At 37.0% G+C, this 15,781-nt stretch overlaps 1 long non-coding RNA gene across 1 annotated transcript in view; it reads right to left on the reverse strand.

The window, feature by feature from the left end:
- Positions 1 to 4,027: 4,027 nt before the first annotated feature.
- LOC103552028 (uncharacterized) overlaps positions 4,028 to 15,781 on the reverse strand; it is a 78,695-nt gene continuing 66,941 nt past the window's right edge. The window contains exon 4 of the long non-coding RNA XR_545146.2: positions 4,028 to 5,511. This is a non-coding gene — a long non-coding RNA (uncharacterized lncRNA). The remainder of the gene's footprint in view (positions 5,512 to 15,781) is intronic.

Below are 15,781 nucleotides of genomic sequence, written 5' to 3' on the forward strand. Positions count from 1 at the left end.
GTGATATATTGTAGAGTAAGAAAATAGAAGTATAAAAAGGATTACAAAATATTTGTTCCTTGGGGCTGGCCCCGTGGCCGAGCGGTTAAGTTCGCGCGCTCCGCTGCAGGCGGCCCAGTGTTTCGTTAGTTCGAATCCTGGGCGCGGACATGGCACTGCTCATCAGACCACGCTGAGGCAGCGTCCCACATGCCACAACTAGAAGAACCCGCAACGAAGAATACACAACTATGTACCGGGGGGCTTTGGGGAGAAAAAGGAAAAAATAAAAATCTTTAAAAAAAAAAAAAAAAAAAAAAATATTTGTTCCTTGATATCCTTCTTTATTGAACAAAGTAAATTTGTCAAATTGAAGGGCTCAGTTTTCCTGGAAATCTCTTCTTGTATATTCCTATTTAGACATGGACACAAGTTTTTCTCTTTTTAAATGTGTTGACACTCCAAACTGCTTTTGGCACATAGATGCTACCCTCAAAAACACAGGAGAATCTTTCCACTTTCCTTGTTTCTTTAGAAATGTGATTCTAAACTTCTTGTGTATGTATAAACTTCTGTGTATACGTATTTATGTGTCTGTGCCTGGACCTCTTGATGGGGAGGCGATAAACAGCATGGGTTTAAGAAATGGGCTCTGAAACTGGATTGCATAAGCTCAAATCCCAGGTCTGTCATTCGCTGGCTATATGATTTGGATAAGTAATTAGTCCTGTGACTCAATTTCCTTATCTGCATAATAAGGATAATAATCTTAGAGGTTTCTTACCAGGAACAAATGAGTCAATGTACATAAAGGTCATAGAATATTGCTTGCCTGATATTGAATCCCCTGAATGTACAAAATCCAGAACGTAAAGTTTCCTATTTTGGTATGTTAGTTTTTTTAACAAAATGGAATATAGTCTCATTGGGGATTCGATTAATCCTCTATTTTCGTATGTGCCTGTGTATTTGGACACTGCAGAAAGACATAAAATCTTGTTTTAGTTATACTGAGATTCTCACTTAACTAAAATTTTGTATTATATATGTTTACTTTAAAAAAAAATCTCTTTTTTGTGATAACATTCAATCTGAAATAATAACAATTATAACAATAATAACAGTCTATGAGGATAACCTCAGTATTGATTTATTAATAGCTATAGTAGTACAGTAGTAAGGAGGCTTAATGTCTGAGTGGGGACCTATTTATAGACACCATCTTAATTTGTTGAAAACAATGTCTAGTTATTTCATTATCTAACAATTAACATCAGTAACACATGCCGCTATAGAAAGAAACGATACTGCTAATTAATATGACTTGGGTGTTCAGAAAACTAAAACATTAAAGCTAAGAAAAATCAAAGTCGATGACACAGATTCCTTGCCCGTATGCATCATGTCACTTGAATTCTTGCCAAGACTGCCTCACTCGGACTTTACAGTGTGAAGCCACTGGCCTCTCACCTTCCTTCGCTGCTCTGCACATCAGCTTTCTTAACCGTAGAGCGTGTAGTACCTTCTTTATTCACACTCCAGTTGAGAGCTGAAGGGAGAGAGTGGAAATCACTGATTAAAAGAAAACAATGTTATATAGTCAGGCTGGCGGGAAAACTGCTACAATTTTAAAACGCAGTGATGTTATGGGAGAGTACCTACTGTCTACCTTAATGCTTGAGACGCGACATTTTTTCAGCAAAATTGTGTGAGCGCTAACAACAGGTAGGGTCAGAGCCTAAGCATTGGCGTCTGGATGCCTGGCCTTGCAGCCACTCTTCCTCTTAAATCTGCAAGACCTGAGTTAGTGGGTTACCTCTCTGTGCCTCAGGCTCTTCGTTTATAGTATTGAGATAACAAACAGTAGCCACTTATGGACTAACAGAGATAAATAGTACTTACTTACGTATTAAGTGAGATCATACATATAAAGTGCATAGAATGGGGCCCAGTAAACGCTCAATGAATGTTTTTGCTATGATTTACTTTCTATGGGCACAGTATGATGCTGATCGATACTGTAGACGAATTTCTGACCTCACTGAGCTCATGGTTGATCAGGAAATTCAGAGAAGCACAAAGGCAACTTTCATGTGGTGGGATATTAAAGAGGACAATCAAACTCTTCTTTAAGGCCTGGGGTGGGGTTAGGCAAGACTTCCTGTGGAAGTGACGTCTAAGCTGAAAGGTTAACGAAGTCAGAAGGTGGTGATCTTCTGATCATGGTAGACCTATGGTGTCCAAGAGAACTCTCTTGCAGCGATGGACCTCTGTAGCTGTGCTGTCCAATATGATGGCCACTAGCCACATACAACAAGTGAGTGCTTGAAATATGGCTAACGCACAGGAGAAACTAAATTTTTGGTGTTATTTGCTTTTATTTTTTATTTAGGTTTAAATAGCCACGTGAGCCCAGTGGCTAATATGTTGGGCAGCACAGCACTAGACAGAGAGAAAAACACATGTGAGGATCCAGAGGTGAGGGGGTTCTTAAATATTGAAGACCTGATATTTTGAAGAGCAGATTTATGAAGGATGAGACTTTGGAAATTAGCAGAGGCAATGCATGGCTTACTAAAATGTTCAGGCTTTTCCTGAGGGCAGTGAAAGCTGTTGAACAATAGTAAGAAGGGTGAAATGATGTGATTTGCGCGTTACTAAAATCACTCCAGCTGTAGCATAATAATAGCTTGAATTATCAGCGCCTTATTATTTAGAAACTTTTCCAATAACCTGACCTCATTTAATCTTGCAATCAACTATATAAGATATATTTCTATCTTCTTTTATATATCTTTACTTACTTTATCTTCACCTCAGCAACCTATGTGCGTACACTACACCCTCACAGAAGACAAACTTGATAAAAGTACGACATTCACATGATATTTGTGCACAGATTCACGTGTGAGAACCTTCCATAAATCAGTTTGGAAAACAGCAGCAGGTTACTTCCAAAGAAATGTTTGAGAATCTTTTTCCCAAATGTGACCTGCCTTTGGAGGTCCAAATCCATCTGGCCGTGGTCCCATGGGCCACCCACCACTCCCAGCACATTAGTTATCTTCTCTTGCCATTGGTGGTGATGGCGCTGAGCTTCCTCCTGCACACAGGGGGAGTGATGAGGGATGAGCCTGCTCACCCCGCTTCACAAGTACTTCCTTTCACTCACACATCCATATGCATCCTCTCCTCCCAGATGAGCTGAAACGAGAACTGGGCTCGACAAGCAAGGATATCCACAGCAATATGCTGACAGTCCGCGCTTGCTGACCTGACTCGCCATGTCAGGTCTGAGAAGATAAAAGATGGCGTCTTTCCAAGTGGAAATGAGGAATGAGCACAGCCACTCCACGCTGGAGCCAGCTCCTCTTTCTGTGACACACATGCAACTCTCACTCGGCAATTCCCTCAGTAAGAACATTTCAAAAAAACACCAACATCTAATTTGATTAGATCAAGTCATTTTCTTTTTTAAAGAAGGATTATTAATAAAATCACACTTCCTTAAAAAAAAAAGACAGGGAATGTAAATGCTGCGCTAATTTAATTACACTCTGGCTCTGTAAGACACTAATGTAAATATTCTGGTGAGTAGGCCTAAGACACTTGAAGCAATTACTTAAGGACTCCCTTTCAAAGAATCTCTCCCTTTTTTATTAAATGCCTTTTAACATTAGCACTTTCTTCCTGACAAATTAAATGAAATTTCATTACTCTCCCTGACTTAATGGCGTGAGGCTCCCGCTGAGGTGTGAGTTAACCCTCCCCGGACAGCTGACAAGGGCTCCTCGTTCAGTCAAAATGCCAGTGTCCTGTCGCACAAGAGAACGGAGGCCTCGAAGAATCCTTTGTGTGTTTACCAGAGCGTCCAGATTCCTTCATTTTGTTGATGTTATTTCAGGTGCGATCCTTACAAAAACCTAAGAAACCAGTAGTATGGTTGTTTTCCAGTGTTCTCAAGTTCATAGCAAGAAAAAAAAAAAGTGTCATCCACCAAGACCCTAATAATGGCCAAAACGAGGACAATAACAAAATAACAATAGCAAACAGTTATATAGTATTTATTAAATATCTTCTAAGCAATTTACCTCTTTTAACTCATTTAAGCCCTCACAAAATTACTCTATGGGAAATACTATTATATTCCCACTCTGAGATGAGAAAATTAAAATGCGGAGTAGTTAAGCAATTTACCCAGGGTCACACAGCTGATAAGCAGCAGAGCTGCGATGCAACTCACTCAGCCAGCCATTATCACACACTTTTATATACACAGTTACTGAATCCTCAAGCCAGAATAGACACAGAATTACTTCCAGATCGCTTTTTGCTTTTGTGCAAACTGAGACTCAGAGATATTATGAAAAAAGTCCAAGATCCTGCAGCTCGTCTGGATCCATGATGTCTTCTCAGGCAGGTCTTTGAAAGAATTGAGTTTCAGAACTAAGTCCCAAAAGGTGGTCCCTGAAAAATTTTATTTCTAGACCTGCATATTAAACCTATTAAGGAAAAAAAAATAATATAGTAATTTAATTCTGAAAGACAAAAAAAGAAACAAATTACTTATAAGGTTGAATTTATTTTTGATATCTTAGGAATCAAGTTAGAAAATTACAGAATAACCACTCAGGAACTGTGGAGCTGAGGTCCTTGTCCTAAAGGTCTCAATATGAACTAAGGATAAATTTTTGTTCATTTTTGTGGAAACAATCAAGAAAGGCTTTTCAGAACTAACCGTGCCGAAGTGGCTCTGTTTTGAGAGAGAAATTGTGGTCGAGGCTACGCCAGAGGGAGAATCCTGAGATCAGCTTGATGCTGATAAGAATGATTAGGGATGGGCTCCTTAATGGGTGTCTCCCGCATTTTTTATTTTGCTCTGTTTTTCAGAAGAAATGGTCATATTTTCTGCCCACCAAGTTTTGCCTCTAATCTTTTTGAAGACTACTTGTTTTTTCTTGTTTAGACCTAACTTTTGCTTCTCAGCTTTATTTTGGGTTTCAGCATATTCTATCTTCCATAGTGTCAACACATTCTGAGGTCTGACTGCACAGATTCATGAGGAGAGAACATTCTATCTGGTCAACTTTGAATTGTAAGAGACTTGGCCAATTTTTAATGAGAACGCATTATGATTTGGTTTCCTTTCTCTATTTGACCCCCTGATATTTCTCTTTGGCTGAAACTGCTTTCTCTAAGCACAATCCTTTTTCCTGTCCATGTCACCAGTAGCTCGAACTTGCCGATGTCATGTTCCATCTTACCAAAAGGGTGTCCTTTCTAAGACCCCAGGCCATGTGGAAGAAAAATAATCAGCTCAAAGTTCAGAAGACAAATGTTGCAGGGGGATTTTTTCCTCCTCTTGGTTGTTCTTAAACACATGTCGTTCGAAGGATCAGTATGTCAGTGTTTTGAAAGAAGCAAAGACTTGAATTTATTTTGGTGCCGCTATCAGATTTTGAGGAGCTGGATCATTTGTTTTCCTCTTGTGAGGTCCAGGTAAAAGTTCATTCCCTCCATGGCCGGGTGCTTCTGACAAACAAAAATCAAGGACCCAAAATAAGTATTTTATCTAAAAAATGTGAACTATCCCAAAACAAACATGAAAAGGCACAGCTGCCAAATTCCACAAGTAAAAAGAGTTGGAGGTTGAGACAGCTCAGAAACTCGCTGGGGAGTAATGGGTAAAGTTTGGCCAGCTGCCCTCAAGGCCTTGAGGGACACTCAATCCAATTGCCGTGTCTTAGCGGATGTGAATTTCAAGGTTACACCTGGGTGTTCAAGGGCAGGGCCAAGTGTAATCGGCACTTAGATCATAGATTAATCTTATTTGCCATCTATTAGGTTTGATTCTTCTTCCCTCTCTCCCTCCCTAAAGCCAGGATTATTGTGATAGTTTAAGATAATGGATTCTAACGGAAGAAAGGTCACGCAGGCATGGAGATTTGGAACCTTAAGATAATATGATTAATCTAAAAGCTTCTTTCTCAAAGGAGGGGGGGCACACTCTTCATATGTCTAATTGAGAGAGGAGAGCTGAAAGACTGAGAAAGAGCTACAGAAAAGGGAGCACAGAGGAACCGAGTCCTTGTCAACAACTGCAATTAATTATCATTGTCAGGATGATCTTTCATTAGTTTTCACACTAATAAGATAGAATTGCCTCATGCTTGAAGCTGATAAAACCTTATTGGCAATGTTGATAAGACGATGTCAGTATGGAGAGCCATTCACGGACATCTTCATTTTATTTTATTTTTCTAATTTTCTGAAACTAAATGACTTGATGGATATTGCTAAAAGTAACTCAATCTCGGTGGTTGGGACCATGGTAGGCAGGAAAAGTCCTTAACCCAGTGGTCAGCTAATGTAAGCAGTAGGTAAATGTTAACTGTTATAAATGCTACAAACACATGAGTACACGTGATTTTAAGATGTTTAATCCTATCCCTTTTAGATATTTCAAGATACCCTAACCAACATGGAGAGGTCCATAGAAAGAAAGTAAGAATGGTATTTATTTATTAATCATGATGACTCAAGAAAAGAAACTATTAGTCTTGATCCATCTGCAAGAAAATTGGAACTCAAATGTGGATTTTTCTACTCTTATTTTTTCCCATTCTTCTAGGACAGAAACTGTTTTGTTTTAGTCTTTATTTATTGTAACCGCCAAATAGTTTCATCATTGTGGCTCACTGTTATTTCTGGGTTATTTAAAATGTGTAGAAACATTTACATATTCCTTTGCTTTATATATATAATTTGCTTGATATTCACGTATATATAATTTTCGGCATATACATATATATCATAAAACCACTTCTACTAAATTCAACTTACCCTGTTTTCCTCATTTCTTTTAACTAAGTAAAAAATGTGCTGTTAGATTGTTTAAGGCAAATAACAGAGGAGAAGGATAGCCCTCTAGCGGGGCTGACTCCCTCCAATAGGCTCAGATTTGTAGCCCTAGGGAGAGTAATAAGAGATTTTAATTTGTAATTTCATAAACAGTGTCTTCCTTTTACCAAATGGAGCTTCCTTGATTCATTCAGAAGGAAAAAAAGCAGGCAATGTGGTGTTTCTTTAACCAAGATGACAGACGGAATAGGAGAGGAAACCATTCGTGGACATAAGGGACCCAAAGCAAGGAAGGCGTGCACAGTGGCACTGCAATTAGGATGTGAGATATGGCCGCTTAATACAACCTGTGAGATAATAATATACGTCCATCATCATTCGTTGGGATTCTCAAGACTCTGAAGAGTATTAAAGCTGTATGAAATAATTACTTGATACGTAACATGTAGCCTAGCATCAAAACCAGATGCAACATGAGTGGAAGTGTTTGTGTTCAAATCAGACTAACAGACAATCATTTCAAGATGAAGTAGAGAGAAGCTAGAATAAATTGATGTCGAACATATGGAAAAATAAAACAGATCCCTCTGGGTGAAACTTCCTTTTACTGAAATTTTGAAACTTCTCACTAAATACTGCTGTAATTCATTGACTTCCCAACTTAAAAACATAGCAGTCACTAATTCATTCTGTAGCTCCGGGAGAGAAAAAGCTATTTGTAATTTCTGGAACAAAAAATCACTTTTCCGTTCTCTAAAACAAAAGTTGATTTTTTTCTAAAAATCTACTTTTAAAAATGTGTAAAACAGATCATTTGAGAGTATGAAAAGATGGAATATGTGGATTCAAATACTGACTCAGAGAAACTAGTCAATTCTCAACCATTTGTTAAGAGTAGTTGAGACTGAAATGTTCCAAATTAACTTGCGATATCAGTTCTTAAATGTTTTGTTCAATTTCAGGTTTAATAATTGGAAAGAGAAATAAATAATGTGTGCCCTATCCTATTTCTCTTTTCAGAGTGACCATCACAAACACACCAAAGCAAAAATGAAACCAATACCGCCTTTGCCCACTCAGTTTATTCTGAGCTGGAGTATTCCAGGAAAACTAGCTGGACCCCTGTCCTTAATAATCCTTCCTACCCTAATCTCATTCCCACTTTCTGATCTTCTGTATCCTCAGAAAGAGGTGTTGGCATTCGGCAAGCCCCATACATCAAAGCTTTACCTAATATATGATGTGTTTATTCTTCCCAGGCCACAGGCCAGCTCACTCTCAAATGACTGACAACAAGTCTAAAATGAAGTGGGCCTGAGGTGGGCTCTAATAGTTATGGGAAGCTTCTCTAGTCAAACATAAAGCAAATTAATGTGAGCCCCTCCTGCACCTTCAGCCTGGAAATGTCATAAAGTAATAAGCGGGGAGACCCTCGCAGTGTGGAGGGCTGGATTTCAATAGATTTACATATTAAAGGTACAGGACGCATTTCACATGCTTTAACATCAAACGTAGAAGTTTCTAAATCCTAAATTCTATATTTTAAAAGTCAGGCCTTACTGTAGGCTGAAGGTACAGATGAGTAATGACACAAATGCAATTATGCATCCATCTCATTCACTATAATGTAGTTTTAAAGAATGAAATAAAGCGAAGACTTAGGAATAATTTGTATGGTTATGCGTTACCAGCATTTATATGGTGTCAGAAGGTGTGTATGTGTGTATGTATGTCTTAAGAAAGTGGTGTAGAAAAACAGAAAAACAAAGAAGAGAATACAGAAAGGTACAGTGTGAATTGACAATACGTTTTTAGATTTTTATATAATTCTAATTTTACCTCACTCCACCAGTGCTGGGGAGAGTGCTCCCCTCCCCACCAAATGTGATGGACTCAATGATTGATATCGTTTAGGAGACTTACAAAAACAAACTTGTAATTTTTATTAATCTTTGAACCTCTAATATCCTCAATGTAGCACAAAGCCATCTATTCTGTGATGAGATGGCTACAGAACGAATACAACTTCTTATCCCTGATTCTCAGCTTTCTCTGGTAAATTCCCTTGTTCCCCGGTTATGTTTGGTCTGGCTTTCCTATCATGTCCGCAATCAGACCAACCAGGTGAGTTAGCAGTATGCAAAGCGAACCCAAGACATACATACACATACACACATGCATTCTTTCTCTCTCTTTCATACACACGCAGACACACGCACACAATTTTTGATTATTTCTTCTGGAAGCAATAAAAACATACCTGAGCACTGCGCTTAAAATTGGTAATTCAAAGGAGCACACAACCAAATTTTTCTGTTCTTTTGTTTTTCAGTTGCGACTAGGATGTCCTAGAAGAATTATTTATGTCAAATGTTTTGAGTCAGTTTGCAAATAAATTGCAATGTAAGGTTTCTTCTGAATGAAAATAAGGCCATTTATTTCTTATTGAAGAAACCGAGAAGGGTTTTCAAACCCTGATCATTTTAAGGAAGAAAAGAAAGAGCTGTGGAACATATATTCTTTTAAAAAGTTTTAAACACTTAGTAATTTATCCCCAGAAGCTTTCATTATTTGGGATTTTTTTCCCTTTTTCTTTCTTTATTTCTACTTTTTTTCCCAATTCCCTCAGAGCTTAGGCTTAATAAGAAGCAAAAGGAAGTAAAATGCAGTTTCTAAGAAAACCTTTCAAAACTCAAAGCCAAACAGTTGCATCAAAGTATGAAAACAAAACAAAACTGCACCTGGCATAGAATATATTTTAATAAAGGATTACTCCTATTTTCTTAATTTTTCTTCTTTTTTAGATGATTAGCTTTACTTAAAAGCTTATGAGATTATTGTTTATGAAATTCAAAGAAAACCTCTCTCTCATTTCTGACATTTTTAGAAACTGAAAGATTTTACTATCATTTGTGTGTGTTCATTGTGTATGTGTGTTTGGTCAAGCGATAATTTTGATCCCCGGAACCCAGTATATTCGTTCTTTTGTAGGACGATACGTCGGCATCCTGTTAATTACACATTTAAACGAGTGTTTTCTATAAAATAGTTTCTCATTTTCTTTATAGAAAATAAAATAAAAATAGAAAACAGTTCCTTCCATATGCCACAATAAGTAAACTCTGCTGTTGTCACTTGGCTTACGATTTTTGTGTTTACATTAATTTTATTAATTTTGTATTTCTTTGAGAAAGCATTTCTGCTGTTATATTTAATAAGAACTTTCCCTGTGAAAAGAACGTTTATTTAAGATCTTAATAAAAACTTGGCCTGACAAAGGGAACATGTGTTAAATATTTATGCCTTTAAAACAAAACTCATCTTGTCTTGTTTGTGAGTCATCTTAAAAATTTAGAACACCAAGAGGGTTAAACAAAAGAAAATCTTTTCAATACACCAAATTGTTTAACGAAGCGTTCCTGAAGTGTCACTGCAATAATATTTAATGGCATGCATGGTCGTTCTAAGGTGCTGTGCTGTATACATCTAGTTTCAAAATGTCCTAATTAGATGAAATCCTAGAATTGATATTTGAAAAGAAATTCGTAAGACTTTGCCTATTAATAGAAATAAAAGCCTGGAGCTGAACACTAAGGAACCTTAAAAGTCAAAAGATCCTTCTACCTTCAAGCCCCACAAGGAGAAAAATGATCAGAATCCAAGATGACCTTTTGAAAAGGAGAAAAAGACACACGTACGTTACAGAACATCTTATTTTTAATGCATTTTATACTGAAGTATATCCGAAAAATGTAATGAGAAAATATAGATGAGTTGGCGTGCCTTATGTAGGGGATTGTCATGAGGTTTTTTGAGAGAGAAATTATATCTCCCATTATTTCTGTGGACACACAAATAGAAAATTAGCTTTTAATAAAGAGATACAACATTTTAAGTGTATATCTATTTTTAATCAGTCACTCTTTGCAAGTTAAAGCTTTATTACTTCTGAGTTCTTGACAGGTGCTTGAAGAAAGGTCACATAATAAACTGTGCTTATTTCTCATTGCAGAAAAACAATAAGTCATCTCTGCATCCATTATTTACCAAATTGTCTTCATTTTTCTTCACCTGCTGGGTTTTCAGCAATAAAGATAAATAATGTTATAAAACTAGCCTACATATTTTCACAATTATCCAGAATTTGACAGTGAGCTAGTCTTTTGGAGTTGAGGAGAGTAAAGGAATTAGGAAGAATTTGCTATCCAAGTCGTTTACTAGAAATATATTAAAGGCTATTTTTCACGGAAAGATACATCTGGAACCACAAATATACATATTGGAAAAAAACACTTTTAAATAGAAAGTGATGCAAAAAGTTTTCATTATACTATTTTCTTTCAGAGATTCTATTTTTATAGGTAAAGTACCTTCTTTTCCAACTCTTTCTCCCTCACTGCTCTATCATTAACTTACCAGCCTGACTGCAGTCCTCTTTAGATAGCAAAGAAATATTTTTAAATGTCTTAGCAAAGCAAATAAAGTATTTAAATGTGTTCCCTTACAATTGGAATAACAGTGGTTACGAGCCTGTGCTCAAGCGCTGGACTGCAAAGCTATGCCCTTATCCATGCATACACCGAACTGGTTATTTAACTTCTCTGTGCCTCAGTGGTCCTATCCAAGTAAAATGGTGGTAATGTGGTTTATAACAACTGGTGTCAAGTAGATTGCCCAAGGTCGCGTAACAAGCAAGTTGAAGTTGGGATTTGAATGTAGACAATTTGGATTCAGCATCTGTGCTTTTAACCAAGATCTAGCATGCCCCATGTCCCTTCAACTATAGCAAAGAGCCTCGAAAAACAATCTTGTTCCACGCCCTGCCACAAAACATTATTCCATTTGGCTAGTGCAACCTAGCTCAGTCAGAGTATCTCATCACAAATCACACTGCACAGACCTCAAATTAAGAGCACATGCAAACTCAGGAGTGTGGAGCATCCATTGTCTGCCATGGTCAAGGAGACAATTTGTGGAGAAAGAGAACAAAGTGGTTAGCAGATCTGTAAACAGAGAGACCCACAAGGCCCAAAGAGAGAAAGGAACGGAAGTCTCCTGGGTCCCTGAGAGCCTTCCAGGCTTCTTTCTTCCATGATGTTTGTGAGTTTTCCTGAGTGTACTTCCTGGCCTTGGCCACTAGGAAAAGCTTGTGCCCTTGGGTGGTGTGTGTGTGTGTGTGTGTGTGTGTGTGTGTTGGGGAAGATCATGAGATTTAAGTTAGTTTCATTGAGTTTCTATTCTTCATATACATAAAATATCTTAAAGCATCTTGGTAATACTTTTCTATTCTGATTGAATTTCATTGTTTACTTTTTTCTTTGATGGTTTCACAATTCACGTGACATAAACTTAATAATTTCTAGCTTCTCCTTTCAAGTTTCTTATTCCCTGCCCCCAAACCTCCCTCTGCCCCCAATTCCTCTCTCACTCTCTGACCCTCCTTGGTGGGCTCCAGCATCTCTGGCTCTGCTCCACTACTTCTTTCACTGGCATTTCCTGCTCCCAGATTTGTTGGCAGTCTCCTACTCAGCTCAAAACTCAACAAACAAAATATTCTGTCCTCTGCAATGTCCTCCTGAAGAATTCAGGACGAATTAATAATTTTGCGGTTGCTCTTCCCACAGCACTTTATATTTGCTTTGTACTATCTTATCATTAGTGGTTAAAGTGTCTCCCTCCCAAGGGCAGAGACTGGGCAGTCTGTGTATTATTTATCTTTTTAACTCCATCACTTAGGATGGCGCCTGGGACATAATAGGTACTCAAAAAAACCAAAATGTGTTTCTGTATGACTGAACTCAGCAAACATCATGGGAAATTTACTTATGTATACGTAAGATTTTGTGAACTCTGGAAACAAAGTGCGTCTCCCTGAAGTAGTGTAAATAGATATTATAAGAACTCTATACAGCACATGGTACTTAGGATAATCAGCATATCTAGTGATTAATGAAAACGGAGGAATATGTTAAAAGGAAGTTTTTTAAAAAACAAAAGGCAAGCTAGTGTATACTCTCCTTTTTTCTTATAAAACTAGAATATTAATTAAAAATACACAGCTTAAAAAAGTAACTGTTTGAACTAGACTTACTTATTCAAATCAGAAGATGGATTCATTCTTCATACTATTAAGAAATATGCTTATTTGGATGTGCACGTGTGTATTAAGGTTTTAAAATATGAAGTGTACATTATTTTCCTCAGTTCAGGTAAAAATGTTCTTAAAGACTTACTTTCCCTTATTTTATTATTATGAACACATTGGATTTGGCAATATATTAATATTTTATCACTGGATACACATCCTGGTAAGAAACTCTTTTTCCATTAGCACTTTCTCTATCAGACTATTCCTGGCCAGTGGGAATATCACAGAACATTCCAGACTAGCAGCCGGAAGATCTAACCCTGGCCCAACAGGTCGCTCTGTGAAAAGTTATTTCACATCTTAGTTCTTCAGGCTGGAGTACGGCCCTCCTCTTAGCTCTTCTCTACTTAAGTCTGAAGGTTGTTTTGAAGATAAAATAGGATAATGTGCATGCTAGTGCTTCAGAAAGTATAAACCGCTATATAAATGTAAGATGTTATTGTAAAAAGCGGTTTAAAACTATAGCATAAAAAGACTTGTTATAAAAATAAAATAAAAGTGACTCTAGTCACTTATTTTTATGAGGTACTTTTCTCTCTTTGGAAAAATATAATTTACTAATTCAAGAGAGAGCTATTAATTTCTCAGTCCTTCACAGCCATTAAAGCAAGGATGATGACTTCAATTCAGTTTACAAATGGAGTGGGCATACTGCAGGGGAATGGTACTCTCAGGTTACATATAAATGGAATTAAATTAAATTAATGAAAAGAGAAGAAAAGCATGTGTAGATAAACAACACATCCCCTCTGAGGTTCAATGGATGTCTAAGACACCAGTTAAAATATATTAACTTTTGCACATCTCCTTCCCATGCTCCTTCAGATCTCATTTGGAAATTGCATCTAGAATACTAAATATTAATAAAAATAATATCTGTACGGCACCTGTAACACTCATGAGTAAAATTATCATCAGGTTTTAAATCCAATGGGGCATAATGAGCCTCTCACTCACCTACAATGATATATTGATGGGGGGACTTAACGATTTTGTGCAGTGTTTCTAGAATCCACAGCACAAATCACCCAATGTCAGAAAGTCATTTGAAGACTCTTGTAACAAACTGCTTTGAATTTTTTTTACAATTTCCAAAACAAGATGACAGATCGAAAGTGTGGAATGTAAGAATAGGGAAGTAATTCTCTAAAGGACTCGAGTCTTCGTTTGTTTGTTTCGTAAGTCATCGTCTGATGCAGCCTTCCCAGTGATAATTGGCTGTTGGCAATAAATCCTGATGAGTTAGAGAAGCATGAGGTCTCTGAGTGACCTTGGGAAAATCTGTGAGCCTCTCTGTGACTCAGTTTCCTTATTAGCAAAATGAGGACATTGATCATTTTCAAGCTCTTTGTAATGCTTGAAAGTGTTAATTGTTATAAACCAAATTATGCAATGCCTCAAAAAGAGTAAGCTCTAAAAAATGTAACTTTTATTACTCTGCACTGATGTTGTGTAAATATATGTTAAGTGACAGGTTCACCGGGGTACTTGGGGCATGTCATAGGACTCTCTATAAATAGCTATCTGTCGTGTTTTTGTCAATTACTTGTAGCAAGATACAAGACATTAATAGAATCTGCTGATGGCATAAAAAGAATAGTATCAAAAATTAGATAGCTGGTTGATACCCCAAATTAACTCAAACTAAGAAGACAAAATTTACAAAAATGTAAGGCCTTGTACTTGGGTTTCAAAATCCAAATTCTGAAAAATAGGTTGGAGAGAATGTGGCTTAGCAATAGTAAGACTATCTATATCTGTCTATTTATCTATCTATAAGCTAAAAGAGAAAAATATTTAAGGGCTTAAATTAAGAGTAAGCATTATTTAAGTTATCAGAAAGATGTGGTTACAAAAGTACTACGATTTTTTGGAGAGGTAATAAAGTATTTATATCTGGAATAGTCCCACTGTATTCAAAACTAATCAGACAAACCTGGGAATATTTTGTACAGTTCTCGGTACTAGGGTTTTGGAGGAAAAAAGACAAACTAAAATATTTTAAAAGAGTAAAAAGAACATTAGTAATAACTGCCATAAATTACGTATCAAACCTCTACTAAATCTTTATACAGATTATTCCATTCATCCTTCACATCAGCCCACTGTGGATGGTATCACTTTTAGCCTCAGGTTTGGAGAGGTAAATAACATTCTCATAGCCATATAGTTAGCAAGTGCTGGTGCCAAGTTTCAAGCTAGGATGTGTACCATCAGAAGTGATGCTGTCAGCTTCCAGGTCATTCTCCCTGTTGCATGTGATGGTATACTATAGAGACTCACCTGTGGAAGATAGTTAAGAAATGAGGAGTCATTTAGCTTGGAATAGAAAAGGCCCAGGGTGGGGAGAGGGGGTGCTGAACATCATCAAATATGTAAAGGTCTGTTAAGATCAAGGGGATGAAGCTGAGGATGGATTCCTGTTAAATATAAAGTGGCCAGTCACAGGTGAGAGAGAGATTGATTCCATGGGGGAGGTTCAGCATCAGATCGGAGGCACAACATAAAGACTCTCAGCTTGGGTTTTAGCATCAAAAGACCCATAAAAAATTCCAATATTATCATTTACTAGTCTTGAGATCTTAGTCAAGAGATTTTAAGTCATTAAGCTCAATGTTTTCTTCTCTAAAATGAAAGTAAAATACTATATGTCTGAGATAATGCATAAAAAAATGGAGACTTGTTCAATAAGTGTTAATCCAACAACAGCATTTGGATGCAAGAGTTCATAACAAGTGGGAGATTTTTATCATTCCTCAGAAGCAATGGCAGAGCGTCTTCTTTCATTAAAAT

Source organism: Equus przewalskii, chromosome 1 (assembly GCF_037783145.1).
Source record: "Equus przewalskii isolate Varuska chromosome 1, EquPr2, whole genome shotgun sequence".
Taxonomy (NCBI): domain Eukaryota; kingdom Metazoa; phylum Chordata; class Mammalia; order Perissodactyla; family Equidae; genus Equus; species Equus przewalskii.